Raw genomic sequence first — 18,291 nt, 5'->3', positions numbered from 1 at the left:
AGAGTAGAGGCACAAAGGGATCTTATCCTTACCAAGTTTATATTAACTATGAGAAGTATGTCTTTGTGATTATTGCTAAATCAAAAGAAAGGAAAGATTAAAAAAAAAAAAAAATATATATATATATATATATATATATATATATATATATATATAGTAGAATAGCTTGCTTCCATGATAGATTCCAGATCTGAATCTGTCTTATTAAGCATTTTCAATAAAATTCTAATTGAGAATTAGCAAAAATATAGCATCCAATTTTTAAAAAATGTGGTTCTTGTATACAGAGCATAATATTAGATACTGGTGATATAAACATAAAAATGAAAAATGTATCCTCTCCTCAATGGGCTTTAATATCTACCGGTCAACATAATATTGGACATAAGTAAATACAAGATTATTTCAGCATAGCAAACATGTTCACATGTATGTAGGTATGCATGTATGTATACAAGTATGCATATTTATGTATACCTATACATACACACACATACACACATCCATCTATCTATCCATTTGGGTTACTCTCCCAAAACGAATTAATTTTTTTGGCTGGTGGATTCCCGAGAACCAGCCTATCATTCTATCTCTCTTCAGAATTCTAAGAATTCTGAGCCACTCCAAAATCCCAGCTCTCTAATATAAACATTGATTAGTGATTTATTTATTTTCATCTAACCAACTGGTGTTGCTTCAATAATCCATTATTGATAATCCATTAGTGTTCAGTAATTTTACAAGGGTATATTTAATAAAAAAGATATAATTAGTACAAAAAATATTCACCTCAAGCTCACCCTTCTAACATCTTAGTGGGCTTGGACAAAGTGGGCTCAAACAATAAAGTGACTGCTGCTAACATTTCCACCACTGAGTTCAGTTCCAGGTATAACATAGGTCATAGGTGATTTCCTCCCTATCTATCCTAGGCTCCCTATCCTCCCCTGGCTATCAAGGCCTAATACCTTGTCTGCTAGGTATATTCATTGTTAAGCTAGTGAAGCACAGCACTCCTAAGAAATGGCTCTTTTCTAGACATGGTCACCATAACTTCCCCAATCATCTGAGAATGCATGAGTGCCTGAATGAAAGGAAAAGTATGTACAAACTGGAAGTAGACCTGGATCCTGCACTGAGACTTACCTAGGAATCTATTCATTCACTCAGTGGCTGGATTAGTTATCAACAGAAGGGAGCTCCAGAGGTCAGTGAGTCCTCCTTGAAAATTATAACTAGCAGGAAGATAATAGGAAGAAGGAAAGAATGAAAAGGGGAAAGGAAAGAAAGGAAAAGAAAGAAGAGAAAAAGAAGGAATAAAAAAGAGAATAATGGAAGGGTCAGAAGGCAGGAAGAAAAAAAAAGTAAAGAAAAATATTCCTAAACTGTCCAGAAATTGACTGTAGAACCCCCTTCAATTATATTAAATGCCCCATCAGGAGAGATGCTCTAGAGTTAGGTAAATGATCACTTGTTAAACTGGGGGGATTTTGTAGGACTTATTTATTTGAATAAGTGATCTCTAAGGTCACATCAAATTCTTTATCCCCCTCTCTTCTATCCACAATAGAATATGCATTATCTTGGTTAGGATTTTAGATCTCCTCTCCCCTTAACTGCCATTGAAAATGGAAATTTTTTAGCAACTTCCTCCCTCCCTCCATCCCTGATCCATTTCTTCCTTCTTTCCTTCCTTCTTTTCTTCGTTCTTTCCTTCCTTCCTTCCTTCCTTCCTTCCTTCCTTCCTTCCTTCCTTCCTTCCTTCTTTCTTCCTTCCTTCCTCCTTCCTTCCTTCCTTCCCTTCTTCCTTCCTTCCTTCCCTTCTTCCTTCCTTCCTCCTTCCTTCCCTTCCTTCCTTCCTTCCTTCCTTCCTCCTTTCTTCCTTCCTTCCTTCCTCCTTTCTTCCTTCCTTCCTTCCTTCCTTCCTTCCTTCCTTCCTTCCTCCTTTCTTCCTTCCTTCCTCCTTTCTTCCTTCCTTCCTTCCTTCCTTCCTTCCTTCCTTCCTTCCTTCCTTCCTTCCTTCCTCCTTTCTTCCTTCCTTCCTTCCTTCCTTCCTTCCTTCCTTCCTTCCTTCCTTCCTTCTTCCTTCCTTCCTTCCTTCCTTCCTCCTTTCTTCCTTCCTTCCTTCCTTCCTTCCTTCCTTCCTTCCTTCCTTCCTTCCTTCCTTCCTTCCTTCCTTCCTTCCTTCCTTCCTTCCTTCCTCCTTCCTTCCTTCCTTCCCTTCTTTCTTTCCTTCCTTCCTTCCCTTCTTTCTTTCCTTCCTTCCTTCCTTCCTTCCCTCCTTCCCTCCTTCCTTTGTTCTTTCCTTCCTTCCTTCCTTCCTCCCTTTCTTTTCTTGAATAAGAAATGAGTTACACACTTCAGCAGACAGCTAATTCAGTTTTCCTGTTATTGAATTTCTAGAATTGTGATGGGTTTCTCATAGTTGGCAGGTTCTTAAGTTTTTCTTTTGACTCACACCCACTAAGCCTATATACATAGGGAGACAGAGATAAATAATCTAACTTTGGAGGAGGAGACTGATTTTTTAAATGATGCTTATGATGCATGGTTACACATTCAAAATCAATCGTTTCAATACTTGCTCATAATCCTACAATATTAAAGAGAATCCTGTAACATTTACTGTTGATTTTCTTTAGAAAACAAATTTGTCTCTGTTCCTAAAACATAAAGTATTAAAGATTTAGATAAATTGCACTGACTGCTACCAGTTGTGTATCCTATAGTGAAGTAAGAAATACAGTTAGCTCAAAAACAATGCTTACTTTAATAACATTGATACATACTGGATCCCATCAGATTCACTTTCCCCAGAGTTCCTTTTTATATCTCATAGAAACTCTGATGTATTTATTTGACAGAAAAGTTGTAAATGTATTAAATTGGTTATCAATACATCATATTATAGAAAACTCAGGAGTTAGTAGGTTGGCATAATCAATAAAAAAACTATCCTTGGACTTAAGAAGACTGAGTTTAAATCCCACCTCTGACACTTGCTGTTTTACTCTGGGTTAGTCTCTAAAACTTTAATTTTCCCACCTGAGGTTGTATATTTCAGCTATGTTGTCAATCTGCATTGGAAGAGGGAATTTCCTTTTTCTAGAATTACTTCAGCTTTTGAAAATATAGTTCTTTCTTCCCCTGAAAGAAAACAGAGTAGTGAAAAATACTATCAAAGCAGAGTATTTGTATTTATGAGTACTAATTTATTCACTGATGTTTTCTAATTCTCTCATTGTGACTGACTACTGTGCCTCAGAAGGATCTATGTGATATTCTTTTGTTTTTATAACTGACTTCAGGCATCTTATATGATTTGATTCTTACAAGCATGTGAAATAGGAAGGAGCAGTGTAACCCAGTGGATAGTGTAGTATCACAGATTTAATACTAGAAGGAACGAACCTTGGAAGTCATTTATTTGACTCATTTCATAAGAATGGAAAATGCCCAATTTCAATTATACAACAAATGAAAGATTTGGAAACTAAACTTAGATCCCAAAAAACCCATCTTTTCAGGCATTTGATATAAGTCTGTTGCATATAATTCTCTTAATCTCTATGGGACTTAGTTTATCCATTTAAATGGGGAGATACCAATTGTATAGTTAGATTTGTAGTAGGAGAGCCTGGGTTCCAATCCTGTATCTACCACTTATCACTTGTGTCCTGAAATATTTCAATTGCTATGGAGCTCAACTTTTGCTTGGTTATATGTTCTTTAAAGTTCCTTTGAATTCTAAAACTGGTAAGGTTTACGTTTTGGGGTTCCCTTTCATAGGGAACCAAATGATAAGGTCTAGATTTAGGGAACCAAAACGAGATTAGGGTTTCTGGTGGTCAGGGAGTTAAATGATAAGGTCTAGTGGCAGGTTTGGGTTTCAGGGAACCAAATGGAGAAATTTGGCTCCCTTGCACCCCCTTGGGATTCAGAGAAAGGGTATGGAGTTTGGCGGAACCCCCTTCAGGCAGCACAGGGATTCTCTGTAAAGGAATTTACAGACCCAAAAACCTAGACTGTTAAAAGAGGTTTATTATAGGAATTGGGGGATAAGGTTAGAAATTCCAAACAGAGAGGCATAAAGTCTCATTAGAAAAATAGGTGAGGATAAAGAGAGTGTGGCACTGGAAAAGAATATTATCCAGTGGGCAGAGGCTTCCTTGGCATAGCATGGCATGTTTAGGACCTCTGCAAAGAACTAAGTTTTTAATTGCCATTTTTATAAGGAGGTCTTTGGCTGCAAGTAAGGCCTGATCCCTCTCCCAATAAAGCTTGTGGGTGGAGTTGAATTGAATAAAAGATCTTTAATTGAATAGGGTTGGAATTATTTTAGCTCAGGATTGAACCAACCCCACTTAGATAACAGAATGAAGCTGTCTATCTTGTTTCCCTCAGGCAGGGTCCCTCACTGAGGCAGAGTTGATTTGCTCCTTCAAGGAGTTTTAGAGTTTTGGGGTCCCATCTTCAAAACTAGGTGTGAGGGATAATAGACTTTAGCATTTACAGAATATTAAACATTCTGCAAAATAAATTTGAGCCTCATGACAATACTATGAGGCAAGTAGTATAGCTAAGTAAATTGAGGTTAGATGATTTAGTCACCATCATACACTCAGTTAGTAAATACAAAGTATTAGATTTGGATTCAGGTTTTCCTTTCTTTCAATTAAATATTCTATATAGACAGTATTTGTTTAACTAATATCTGTGTTATAGGACAGTTGTAAGTCTCAAATACCATAATGCATGTCTTCTATAAATCTAAACTGTATAAATGCCATCATTACCACCATCACTACCACAGTCATTAACACTTCCTTCTACTCCTGCTTCTCCTCCTCCTCCTCCTCCTCTTCCTCCTTTTTCTCCTCTTCCTCCTCTTCTTCTTCCTCCTCATCTTCTTCTTCCTTCTCTTCTTCCTCTTACTCCTATTGCTGCTGACACTATTCCTATTCCTACTACTTCTACTACCCTTTTTACCACTACTACTACTCACTCCCATTATTACTACTATTATCATCACTCCTCCTCCTCCTCCTATCACTACTACTACTATTACTAACATTTAATATAGCAAATTAAATTTTATAAAGAACTTTAAGTACATTATTTCACCAATTCTTACCAAAAAAAAAAAAAACGAAATAAAAGAGAAAACAACACTGTAGTTATGTACTATTATGATCTCCATTTTACAGAGTAATTACCTGAGAATGAGAGATCAAGTCACTTTCCCAGAGTCATAGAACTATTATGTATCTGAGATAGAATTTGAATTCAAGTCTTTCCAACTCTAGGTTGAGGACTCTATTCACTTTTCCAGCTAAGGTTATACTGTTTTAACCCTACTTTACAAATAAAGAAAGTTATGCAAACAGTCACATGGAGTCACAACTCTGTCAATGACAGAACTGAGATTTTGAAATCAGATTTCCTCACAAAGGAGACTGGGAAGTAGGGCAGAAAGTCAAACTATATAACCTTATCCTATTTGGTCAATATAGGGCTACCTAAGGGATAAGAGGAAAATGGTTCCATTGCCCAAAGAAACTCCATATCCTCTTTCTCATAGATATCCAAATTTTATAGCAAAATTCAATCCTGGAGACATAATGGCTTCTGCTAAAGAAGATCTCTGCTGAAGGTTTGAATCCAGCGGTCCTTCAGTTCTTCATCTACAGGAATCTACATCATTTTCTGGCAATGTTGCAGAGAGGAAGGTTCTACTTTGGACTAGTTTGGCATGGCTGACTTTTGATTCCTCTGACAGCCTCTTGTTCCTATGGAAACGACTTCTGCCCAATGGGCAAAGTTATTAAACCAGGGCTGCCTTAATAGCCAAGCATTTTTCTAGTTTCTATTAGCTTTCTAATAGTCTCTGAATGACTCTTGTTTGAAGTTTAAATAATATCCAATGAATGAATTATCTATAATAGCTTCCATAAAACCATCTCTAGGATACTGAAAGAATTGTATTCCAATAAATGAATATGAAGTATCCTGACTATCATGAGAAATTCCCAGATGAATTTAGATATAACATCTGAATCCATATGGCTCCAAATTTTGCTAGGTTCTTTCCCACCATATTATCCAATGATGCACAATCAAGGAAGAAATATATAATAGAAATAACCTTCCTAAGAAGCAGGTAATTGGTTTGTAAAACTGTTGATTGTAGGGTGTCTCTTTTGTATTCTTAGTAAGCATAGTTCTTGGAATATGGTAGATGCTTAATAAAATTTTAGTGAATTGAATAGAATTAAGGTCTTGTCAAACAATTTATCCTAACCGTAAAGTGACATAACAAAGTATACACCTCCCAACGTAGTTGGTAAATGGAAATAGTGATGAACACCATCTTGAGGCCATATGTTTTCATCTTCTGGTAGGACATCATCATTGTTCGTATGTCAGAACATAATATCTGGCGCTAGAGTGGTAAATTTCAAAACCTTGAAGAGAATGGTTGTGAATATAATAGCAATGGAAAGAGAATCTTGGCATTACAAGAATCTACAGGAGCTAAGAAGTAGTGTTTCAAAGTATAGTGGAACACACCTGTAATCCCAATTACCAGGGAGGATAAAAATAGCAGATCTCTGAGATCTCAGAGTGCTGAGGCCTGAGCTACTGATGAAGTATTTTTCTACAAGTAAACTAAGTCCTGAGCAGGCTATTCTGAATTCATATCCCTAAGAGTAGAAGAAATTGATTCATTATCTTTCATAGTGACACTCTAGAGTTCACCCTCTTGATTGATAGCTGAATGTGTGATTGATCTAACTACATCCCCTACCAAAACTATCCAAGATAATAATACTCTCTGGTTCTCCAGCTTCATGCTTTATACAGAAATTAATCCAGGCCATTTCAGCATCCGTCCCATAAAATGCCACCTGCTTTTGAGCTTCCCCATATAAAACTCCTTTTCCTTATCAACACATTTGCCTTAAATGTTCTGTATTCCTACCACAAGAGAAAGTTGTGGATTCCTCTTATAAAAATATTTATGCTCTCATGGCTGAGAAAAATGTCTGTCACAATAAGCACATCACAATTTTAAAAAATCATATATTTTCTCAAATATTCCTCATATGCAAACTATATAGCACTGAAATCTCTATCCTTCCTTTCCTGGGAGAATAATGTTCTCAGGATTTTCTGCTATGCATAGTCTCTAATTTCTCCACTGGCTCTATGTCTATTGGAAACATCACTCATTTGTGTATAGATGCTACTGAGAATGAGTCTGATAACTTTTCTACATTAACTTTTCTACAACTTGATAAAATACTTAATTGTTAAATTAAGTATTTATCTTCCACTTGGGCTTATCAATAGAGTAGGCCCTCTTCAGGTACTCAGATTTGCTCAAAGAATCTTGGAACCTATTTGAAAAATAGAGCAAGTACTGTGTAAGAACTTAAAGATCATAAACTCCATGAGGGAAAGTACTTTATCTAGTCTTTCTGTGTCTGGCACTATCAAGCACAGTAGTTAGCGTGTTAAAAAATGTTTCATTATACTATTTCAACCTTAACTATATAAGGCTTCTTCTGTGTTCTGGAAATCTGGCTTCTGCTCTTTAATATAACTAGTGTGTTTTTAATCAAGTCTGACTTTTTGTGATTCTGTATGGGGCTTTCTTGGTAAAGAAATTGGAATGATTTGCTATTTCCTTCCCATGTGCATTAAGGCAAACAGAAATTATATGATTTATCTGGGGATGCACATCTACTGAGTATCTGGGGTCAAATCTGAACTCAGATCTTCCTGACTAGGTCCCCAATGCAGGGGACAATTAAGAGACTTGTCCAAGCTCACATAGCTAGTAACATCTGAGTCTAAATTTGAGCTCAGGTCTTCTTGAATGCCGATTGTTTAGTGAAAAAGGAAGAGCAATCTACAAAGATGTCTACAAGATTCTACAACAAAGAGAGCCTAAGCTAGGAGAGAAGCAGATGCATTAGTTGGGAAACTAGAGCGAAAGATATAGGAGGTACATAGATGGATATTTTCAACAGGAGTCTTTAAAAATCCTTCCACGGAGGTCTCTATTCATTTCTAGAATCCTAAGTATAGAGTTAAAAAGAATCTCAAAGAACAACTAGAGATTTTAGAGATGAAGAAATTGGGAGAGAGACCTGAAGTGCCACATATGAGGTCTGAGATACTTGGCATCAGAGTTGAATTTTAAATCACTACCTTCTGACAACAGTGTCAGGGTGCTTTTAATTATTCTTGCCTCTCAAAGTTTAAAATAAAACTCTCTCTTTAGAACTTTGCTGGGCAGGATAACTTAAGATGCCTTCCAATAAAATAACCTGATGTACTTGTGTCTGTTACTCCACTGATCCCACAATGCTACCTCTTCTTATATTCAGGGGCTATTCAAGCCACTAATTATCTCATGGTTCTCTGTACTCCTGGGAGGCTTAATTTTCTCTTTGGTGACGAATGTATTCTTTGAAATTTGTGGTTCTGAATTCAGACAAGCTGGGCTAGCTCTTTAACCTCATCATCAAATGGAAAATTAAAAAGATAAACTTTCCATAGACAGACTGTGTGCTCTTAGTATCTAATGTTGCACATTCTTTGTATGGGTTCACTATGTAGTTTGCTTGAGTTAATTTTGTTTTCTTGACTTAGTATTCCTAAGGACCATCTTCTATTTAGTCCTATAAATCTTCTATAGAAGATCAAATATTTGGACCATTTAATATTTATTTATTCTATTTGTGGGATATAAGGGAAAGTTTATATCTGAAACTAAATTGATATTGTCTGTTATACATCAGTTTTAAAATATATTTCACCTTCATTTCTTATTGTATTCCTCCCTCTCTACACAAAGAATAAACAGGATTGTGTCTTGGGACGGAGATTTGGGAAAGCACTTTATTATGACAAATCATGTCAACAAAGTCCAACAATCCATTCAGAATTCTTGTGATAAAAAATAGCACAAGGGCCCAAGGAAAATACATAAGGCAATTTATTGCTCACAATCCATGATTGTGGGGCTCTATGGCCATTCAGTCTCACTAACAAGCACATGTGCTATTAGTGGCATATTGTAGGTTGCATATGACTTGTAAATATTGAACTCTGGCTATCTGCCCTTATATTTGATTGCTGAGCAGATTTATATGACTAAATGGAAGACGATCCTTAGGAATACTAAGTCAACTGGTGACTCAATTTCTTGCTACCATCTTATTAATCATGGGGTGCTAACTTTGCATATATGGAGTAGTTAAATTTAATAAACTGCATGATCAGGAAAACTTTACATTGTTTGCCTATATTTCTTAGTGATTCCACCAATTACTGGGGTACATGGGAACTTTTCCAGAGACCAAGCAATGATAAAGAATCAGAGTTGCTAACTCATTCTCTCACCTCTTCAAAGAAATAAGAGGTAAATTCTGATATAGCTTCTTTTAGCCTACGCTTATATTAATTATAATATACATTATGTATATTGAATATATAGATATATGTAAAATTGTTATAATCACAGCGCTAAGTTTTAATGTTGATGATGATGATAATGAATATATTGTTGTTGCAATTCTTTCCATTTGCATTATATCCATTGTGTATATTACTTTTCTGGTTCCAGTTACTGCATTTTCTATCCATTCATCTAAATCATATATGAATGCTAGTCTTTAAAAAAGGTATATTTGTAAGATGAATATATTTATTCATATTGAGGGAAAAACTCCATAAGCTATAAGAAGGATGTTAGTACAAGTAGCCTTTACTTAGTTGAAAGAAATGAGATAGCAAAGATTTTTTTTTGTCTTTCATATCAGAATTCATATCTCTTTCTTCTTTAAAGAAGGACTCAACTATGGATGTGGAACTATTAAGACTGGCTTATTGCTAGGCCGTAACTGAAAGAAATGACCCTTTTATTCTTATTTCCCTTTATCATCCTCATATCTTGTTTGAGGCTATTCCATTCCATGTCGTTTTTGCAAAATAAAATATGCCAGGGCAGCAGACATGTATTTGCATATTTTTACAGATTATCAGAACATGGACAAATGTCACTTTCTTAAGAGTAGTTGCAAACAAGGACCTCTTCTGGAAGGAAAACCCCTTGTTATACTTCAATTAGTAGCCAACAACCTCCTACTTTCGTGCCATCACTTCCCCCCATATGTCATCGTAAACAACATGCACACCCGATCACCTTTTGGTTGCTGTACATTATTATAAAGTTAATGTATCTCAGGCATCCCTCCGATTTCTGCCATACATCATCCTGGGCAAAATTGTCGGCTTGGCATCTGCAGCTGCTCTCAATCTGTCATCATAAATGATAAACGAGCATCGGATTCTTATTTTCGGTTGTACATTATCATCACTGCAGGAATGCAATCTCAGCATATTTTAACTTGCTCACATGCTTCTCACTGAAGTTAACGGATTTACATTGGGACGTGGAAACCCTTTTAGCTTATAAAATAAATAAATGAAATTGTAATGTCCATTGCAGCAGCTCAAAAGCTGATAGAAACTATCTTGTTACATGTAGAAATCGGTTACTAATCCCTTTTAGTTTTAATCTTTGGCTTTTCTATTATATGAAGTGAAAATGATCAGGGCATCAGAAGATATAGAACTAGGAGGGAACTGTAAAGATTAGCAGATCCTTCCCCACTATTTTTCTACATATAAGGAAACCGAGGGCTTTAAATTTTAAACAATTTGCTCAAGTTCTCATAGCTTATAAATGTTGTAGCCAAGATAATATACTCAAAGATTTAAATGGATATCATCACGTTCATTCAGGAATTTTCTTCAACAATCCAAAAAGTGGAGTTCACTACAACTCAACAACACATCCTCATCTTGTGCACCTCTCATTTGTTTGCTCCTAACATTTTTGCCAGAGGCGGTATACTGATATGCTGGAAGCTTTTCTCACTTTCTTTCAATATTTCAAGAGTGCCCCTGTAGCACTCTAAGAATCCCTAGATCAGCTTTACTCTCACTTTGTGATCAGCCCAACTTGTCTGCCATGCCATTTTTTGATGACATGTCTTTCTCTTGTTCTTCAGAGATACTAGTTGGTTTTCTGGTGCTGCTCGATCCTACCCACATGAGCCTTTCCATTGTTCTCTATATGATGATAATCTTTAATTATCAGTGACAGTGCAGTTCTGGGTTTCACTAACATCCAGAAACACCAATGAAATATCTGCATTGAAAAGATAGACCTTTATTGTTATTGAAATCTCAGGGCCAAGAAAAATACCACACAATTTCCTTAAAAGTTTTGAACCCAATCCCCTTTTACTTTTCAAGTCTAGACTCCTCAGTTTACCAAAAAAAAAAAAAATTTATATTACAAAGTAGACAAAAGGAAGTCATTGAAGATTTTGAGCTAAGCATTTTCATGATCTAGTATACAGAGGAGAAAGATTATTCTGGCACCAATATTAGTCAGACAATAAACATTTATTAAGCACCTCCTGTATCCAAAAAATAAATTGTGATTGTAGGGATACGGGAAGCTGTATTAGGAAACTTTTAGATCAGTTTGGAGTAGAGAGTGATAACACAAGGGAATGTAAGTTGTTGGTAGCAGGGAAAGAAAGGAGGGGAGGTATTAAGTCCTCATTCTACTCCAGTCTTACTTTGGACACTAGTTTTAATTTTGCCCTTTGGGTCACAAAATTTTTTTTTTTCTTTCACATGGCACATCTTCAAATATCTGAAGACATTTAACATGGTTCCACACCACTCACATAGACATCAAGCTTTCTTCTACAAAGTTTAATGCCCTTAGGATAGACTGTCAGAAGGCATTGTTTAATCCATGATACATTATAGTTCTAAAAAAGTCCAAGGGTAGAGAATCTTTGGCATAAAATCTAAGAAGCCAAAATGTTCAGGTTGAGTGGAGCATGCTCCAAGGATATTTTCACACAACTTTAAACTTGCATAGCCAAGCAATATTTGCTCCTCAAATATTCGTCATGATAATGTGACTAGTTTGTTGCCAGGAAAGAGATACTGCATACATGGGTTGAATGCCAATGAAGAGAATATTTCCTTATAGTTCTCAGGTGCAAGCCTATGCAACAGGACTTAAAATTATTGATGACTATTGTTTTAAAACACATTTTTTTTCTGAATATGTCCTACTTCCTATTGCAACTCTTCTAGTAACAAAAAAAAACAAACACATTTAAATAAAATCAACCAACATAGCAATTATATCTGATAATATATAACATTCTGTCACACTTTTCCCTCATCTAATCTCTGAACCCAAGATTCTAATTAAAAATAGATGACTCAAATTAATTTTTATTATTAAAAATAAAACTTAGGCTCTTGTAGTCTTTATATATATATATATATTTCCTCTGATTGAATTTAATTCCACATAGATATGTTCATAATAACAACTATTCCTCTGATTTTGTCACATTTGTTGTTTTTGTAACTTATTATTCAATTATATTCATCACATTTGTTCAATTATTCCCAATTGATGAGCACCACAGAGAATTAAATAAGTACCAACATTTACAATGTACTGTGTGAAGTGCTTAAGATACAAATTGAAAACAGACAAAAATGACTTACTATTACCAGAAGGATAAATTTTGCTTCCTCTAAAATATCTGTGCCAGACTGGATAAAAGATGAAAAATCATATACAGCTCATTATTTCATTCAGTAAGGTAACTAGGTGGTACATTGGATAGAATACTTGACTTAGATTTAAAAAAAAAAAAAAACATGCAAATTCTAGTTTTGCCTCAGACTCTTACTAAACTTGTGACTGTTAGACTAGTAACTTAAGCTCTCTCAGGCTGTTTTCTCATCTGTAAAATGGGGACAAAAATAATATCACTGTACAATATATTTATGGGTAATCAAATGTGATAATCTGTTGGAAGTTCTTTTAAAATATTTAAGAGCCTTATGATTGATTAACTATTATCATTTTATTTTTTCATTCTGTTTCTAACAGGAAATGCATCCTATTAGATCTATTCTCAAGTCAATGAAAGGAAAAAATTCCTGTGTCCAAAATTTTGTTGGAAAAAGTATTAAGGGAAGTTTGAGAAAATTTCAGTTGATTTTGAATTCTATTTTTCATGACTGGGACATTAGTCTTCTCATTGGCACACTATTTCTTTTTCAGCAATTGGTTAAATGGTTTTATACTTCATGAAAAATAGGTGAAAATTTGATTTAAATCTGCAAATGGATATTAAGCAATGACCAAATTTTAGTTACTATTTGTGGCATGAAGAAAACAGAGAAAGAAAAAAAAATTATCCTTACTCTCAAAGACCTTCCATTCCACTAAAGCTGCAGATCTCAAACATTTTGGTCTTTGGATTTCTCTGTACTCTTCAAATTATTGAGAACCTCCAAAAGCTTTTGTGTAAGTGGATCGTATTTATTGATATTTGTTACATTAAACATTAAAAACAATACCTTTAAAACTGTGTATATATCAATTTTTAAAATAAGATTAATCAACTCATTACACAGCACAAATAGCATATTTATGAAAAATAGATTTCCCCCCAAAAAAATATAGTTTTCTATTCCACTCTATTCTATCTTCTGCACCTTCTGTCTTTCTGTCTTCTTCATTCTTTTACTTAAATCCAATCTCCCTTTCTCTATTGACTTATGTCCTACTGCCTTGAAAGATGTTTTTGTCTACTATATCCTGGAAAAAATAATAATTTCACTTGATTTTTACATCCCTACCATATATTTTATCTTTTCTGCCCTTTGTATGTAAACTCCTTGATGATATCATCAATAATAGGAGCTTTCACTGTCTTCTTACTTTCTTCTTGATTTTTTAGTCTATGATTTCTAGCCTTAATCATTCAGCAAATGACATTCTCCAAGGTTAGTAATGATTCCTTAGTTGTCAAATCCAACATATTCATACATGCATGCATGTACATGCACATGTAACTATACATAAATCTATATGTTATATACATGTATACATAAATGCATTGTGCATATATGTATATACATATTAAAATTATATTTATAATAAAAACATTAGTTCAATGATAACCGAAATCATATCAATGGACTTTACTTATTCCATTATATTAAAATACATTGGTTATCTCACATTTTAAGAAAATTATATTCTGGCATGATTTTATAATATTGTTTTTCATGATTTAACTTCTTTATAAAATATTCTAAATTTTACATATTTTATATATTACAAATTTATATTAATTTACCATCACCATTATCTCATCTGAAAAGTCTTTAATATTGAGAATCTGTCAAGTTCATGTTGAAATATACACATTTTCTAAAATTCTAATTTTCACTTCAAAGTTCATGTTTTATCACTAGTAACAAATACTGACAGTTGTTTTCTTTCAGGGAATGGGTTTACTTAGTACATTTTTGAGAGAAACATCTGCAAAATGCCAAAGTCTGAATAACCATTATTTGTGGCAATCAGTAGAAAAAGCTGCTACTTGAGCTTGAAACTCAATTGCCCAAGTGCTTTTCATTGAGATAACTTTTGTAGTTTAGTATGAAGTAGAAGTATTTATGCATCCTACTCATTCCATTATAAAGTATATTAAAATTTGTATGCAAGGGACATGATTTGATAAATTAATATATTGATTTACTTTATCAATAATATTTTTTTTAGTGACACTGGATTTTCTTTTTCTTTCTCCAGTATACAACAGTAATGAGTATAATGATTGCCAATAGACTTTGGTATCGCTGTTTTGTTTGTGATAAAGCACCACTAATTTGTCTACCATGATTTTTGGATCATGAGTACAAATGCCAATATAGTTTTTCAAGATAAACCATTCAATTCAAGAAAGTTATTCAATGCTTTTTAATAATTCAGCTTCATATGTTTGTTGCTAAGAATCCACATGAAATAGTTTTGGACAATTGTGTGGAAAAATGCAAGCAAATTAGCAAGTTCGGTGAATTTGTAAGACTTAGAGATAATTCTGCAAAAGAGATATTAACTAATTCTTCATATTTGCGGCCCCATCTTTAATGCACAGGGTATGAATTTTCTGGGAAACTTCACTGTATACTCATGAAATAATGAATGTAAATAGGAAATAACATCTTCATATTTTGATGAAAATAATTTTAACCTCACAGACCTACTGATATTATCTTGTGTGTCCCCAAGGATCTGGCAATCATGCTTTTGAGAATCTCTGTGCTGCAGAAAGCTAGACACCAGAATATAATTTAATAGAAAATGAATGCTAAGTAATTTTGAGTCAGGAACTAACAATTGCGGGAAAAAGGAAACACCTTTTGAAGGTAAGCCTCATGAGCTCTACTTTAAAGACAGTTTGGTTCCAGGGAACAAAGAGTCCATAGGGCAATAGATCCAGAACCCAAAGCAGATTCCCTTCAAGCTCAAATCCTTCATTTTTGTTGTGCTGTCATTTCTCAGTTGTTTCCAACCCTTCATAATCCGATTTGAGGGTTTTGTTTTGTTTTTTGCAAAGACACTAGAATGTTTTGCCATTTCTTTCTCCAGTTCATTTAACAGACAAGAAAGTGAGGCAAATGAAATTAATTAAGTATCTTATCCTGGGTAATATAGCTAATAAGTTTATGAAGCCAGATTTGAATTCATGTCTTTCCACTCCAGGCTAGCTATTACTCTATCTGTTGCACCACCTACTTGTTCCCTTCATGAAGGGGAATTCCAGAGATTACAAATACTTTCTGAATTATTATATAGTTGTATGGGGTAGCCCACTCATTTAAGGGGAGTTTGGAACTCCTGCTTAGGTCAGAAAGTAGTGATAAAGAACACCTCTCTAAATTTGTGAAACTAGGAATAATGTCTTTTTTTTTATTATTAATTACAGTTTTTATTTACCAGATATATGCATGGGTAATTTTACAGCATTGACAATTGCTAAAAAAAACTTTTATTCTAATTTTTCCACTCCTTCCCCCCCCCCCCGAGATGGCAGGTTGACCAATACATGTTAAATATGTTAAAGTATAAATTAAATACAATATATGTATACCTGTCCAAACAGTTGTTTTGCTGTACAAAAAGAATCGGACTTTGAAATAGCGTACAATTAGCCTGTGAAGGAAATCCAAAATGCAGATGGACAAAAATAGAGTGATTGGTTCATAGTCATCTCCCAGAATTCTTTCCTGGGTGTAGCTCATTCAGTTCATTACTGCTCTATTAGAATTGATTTGGTTCATCTCATTATTGAAGAGGGCCACGTCCATCAGAGTTGATCATAGTATAGTATTATTGTTGAAGTATATAATGATCTCCTGGTCCTGCTCATTTCACTCAGCATCAGTTCATGTAAGTCTCTCCAGGCCTTTCTGAAATCATCCTGCTGATCATTTCTTATAGAACAATAATATTCCATAATATTCATATACCATAATTTATTCAGCCATTCTCCAATTGATGGGCATCCACATAGTTTCCAGTTTCTGGCCACTACAAAGAGGGCTGCCACAAACATTCTTGCACATACAGGTCCCTTTCCCTTCTTTAAGATCTCTTTGGAATATAAGCCCAGTAGAAACACTGCTGGGTCAAAGGGTATGCACAGTTTGATAACTTTTTGAGCATAGTTCCGAATTGCTCTCCAGAATGGCTGGATGTATTCACAATTCTACCAGCAATGTATCAGTGTCCCAGTTTTCCCAAGGAATAATGTCTTGAAACAAAGATGAGATCAGAAGAGCCTCAATCTAACAGACTCCACAGCCATAAAAGACAACTAGAGGAATTTTATGAAAACGTAATTGCATCTTCATTCTGGAGAACTGGAGATGTGAATGACCTTTTCCTATATGTCTTCTGCCTGCACATGTTGCTTATGAGGTCCTCGCTCACTTGTGTTTTCATATATTTTCACACTCCCTGCTGATAACATATGTGCTTGTAGGAGATTCGGAGAATATAACTAAGGTTTATGGGAGAAATAGTCTATTCCTATTATTCTCATCATGTAATAACATTTCACTTAATGTCTTTGTTTTGAACTCATATTTTCTAGTTGTTAATTGGGCATTTGAAGGTGAATATGGATGCCTACTGTTTCTTGAACCTTAAATAGATTTTTGATGGCCCCATTTGTGACAGGGGAATGCTTCATTTACTGTACTGAAACATTAGATTTCCTGAATTGTATGGATGTCTTAAAATACTTCTGTGACTGTGTTTTTGTCAACTACAATATGTATTAGGATTTGATTGAAAGTAAGTGAATTCATTCTTTTCTTAATCATCATATTTGTTTCAAGCTCCTCTTTAGTAAACTATCACAAAACAAAAAAAGGAGGAGGATGTCCAATGAGCAGTAATTGGAATTGTCTCCAAAGCAAATGAATTCTGTAAAGTGTCAAGTAGGAAATTCCCAATGCTGAACACTTGAAATCACTAGCATTGAGGAAAATGGCCAAGATCTCATTGACGGTCAAGAGATACTGCATAAAGAAGTTTGGGCAATTTAGAACTGTTCATCTCTGGGTTTCTATTCAATTTAAAATCTTGTAAGAAATCAATAGGCCAAGTTCCCTCCTCTACATTGCCCCCACCACACCCTCCTTCCTGCCAGCTTCATGCCATTAATCTGAGTTTAATGGGCACAGTAGTTTAAATCGATGTAAACTTTAAGGAAATGTAACATTTCAAGGCTAGAGCTTTTGATTTCAGTTTCTGGATAGGATAGTAACCCTTTCCTCCCTGCCAATAGAAATTTGAGATATTTTTCTATTTACCAATTTCCTTCCCATACTTTCTTCTTTTTCTTTACTAATTTTCCCTCCACTTTTTTCTTTCCTTTTTTTTTCTTCTACTCACTCTCTCTTCCCTCATTCCTCCTCTCATACACTTTCGTTATATTCCTTCTTGTCCAATCTTCTTGTATACACTTCTTGTATACACTCATTCTCTTTGCCCCTTTTTTCTCCCTCCTCTTCCTCTTTCCTTGTTCTTATTCCATTCTTTCATTTCCCTTCTCTTTTCCCTTTTCTTCTACCTGCTTTCCTCAGCTTTCCCCCATTTTACTTTTCCCCAACTTTACCCTTTCACTCATTCACAGCTACCCAGAGCTTTCCTTCTAACTTTTCTTCTTCACCTAGAATATAGAAAGTCATAGCCAGAGAGAACTTTGAGAAGTAAATAGAACTAGATTCTTGAGGAGTGTGATTAGTCTTATAAAGCTTCATTTTTGTCTAACCAGTGCAGCAAAAAAATAACTTATGTGA

Source organism: Sminthopsis crassicaudata, chromosome 3, assembly GCF_048593235.1.
Source record: "Sminthopsis crassicaudata isolate SCR6 chromosome 3, ASM4859323v1, whole genome shotgun sequence".
Lineage (NCBI taxonomy): Eukaryota > Metazoa > Chordata > Mammalia > Dasyuromorphia > Dasyuridae > Sminthopsis > Sminthopsis crassicaudata.
The sequence above is the reverse complement of the archived record's forward strand: the minus strand, read 5'-3'. Positions refer to the sequence as shown.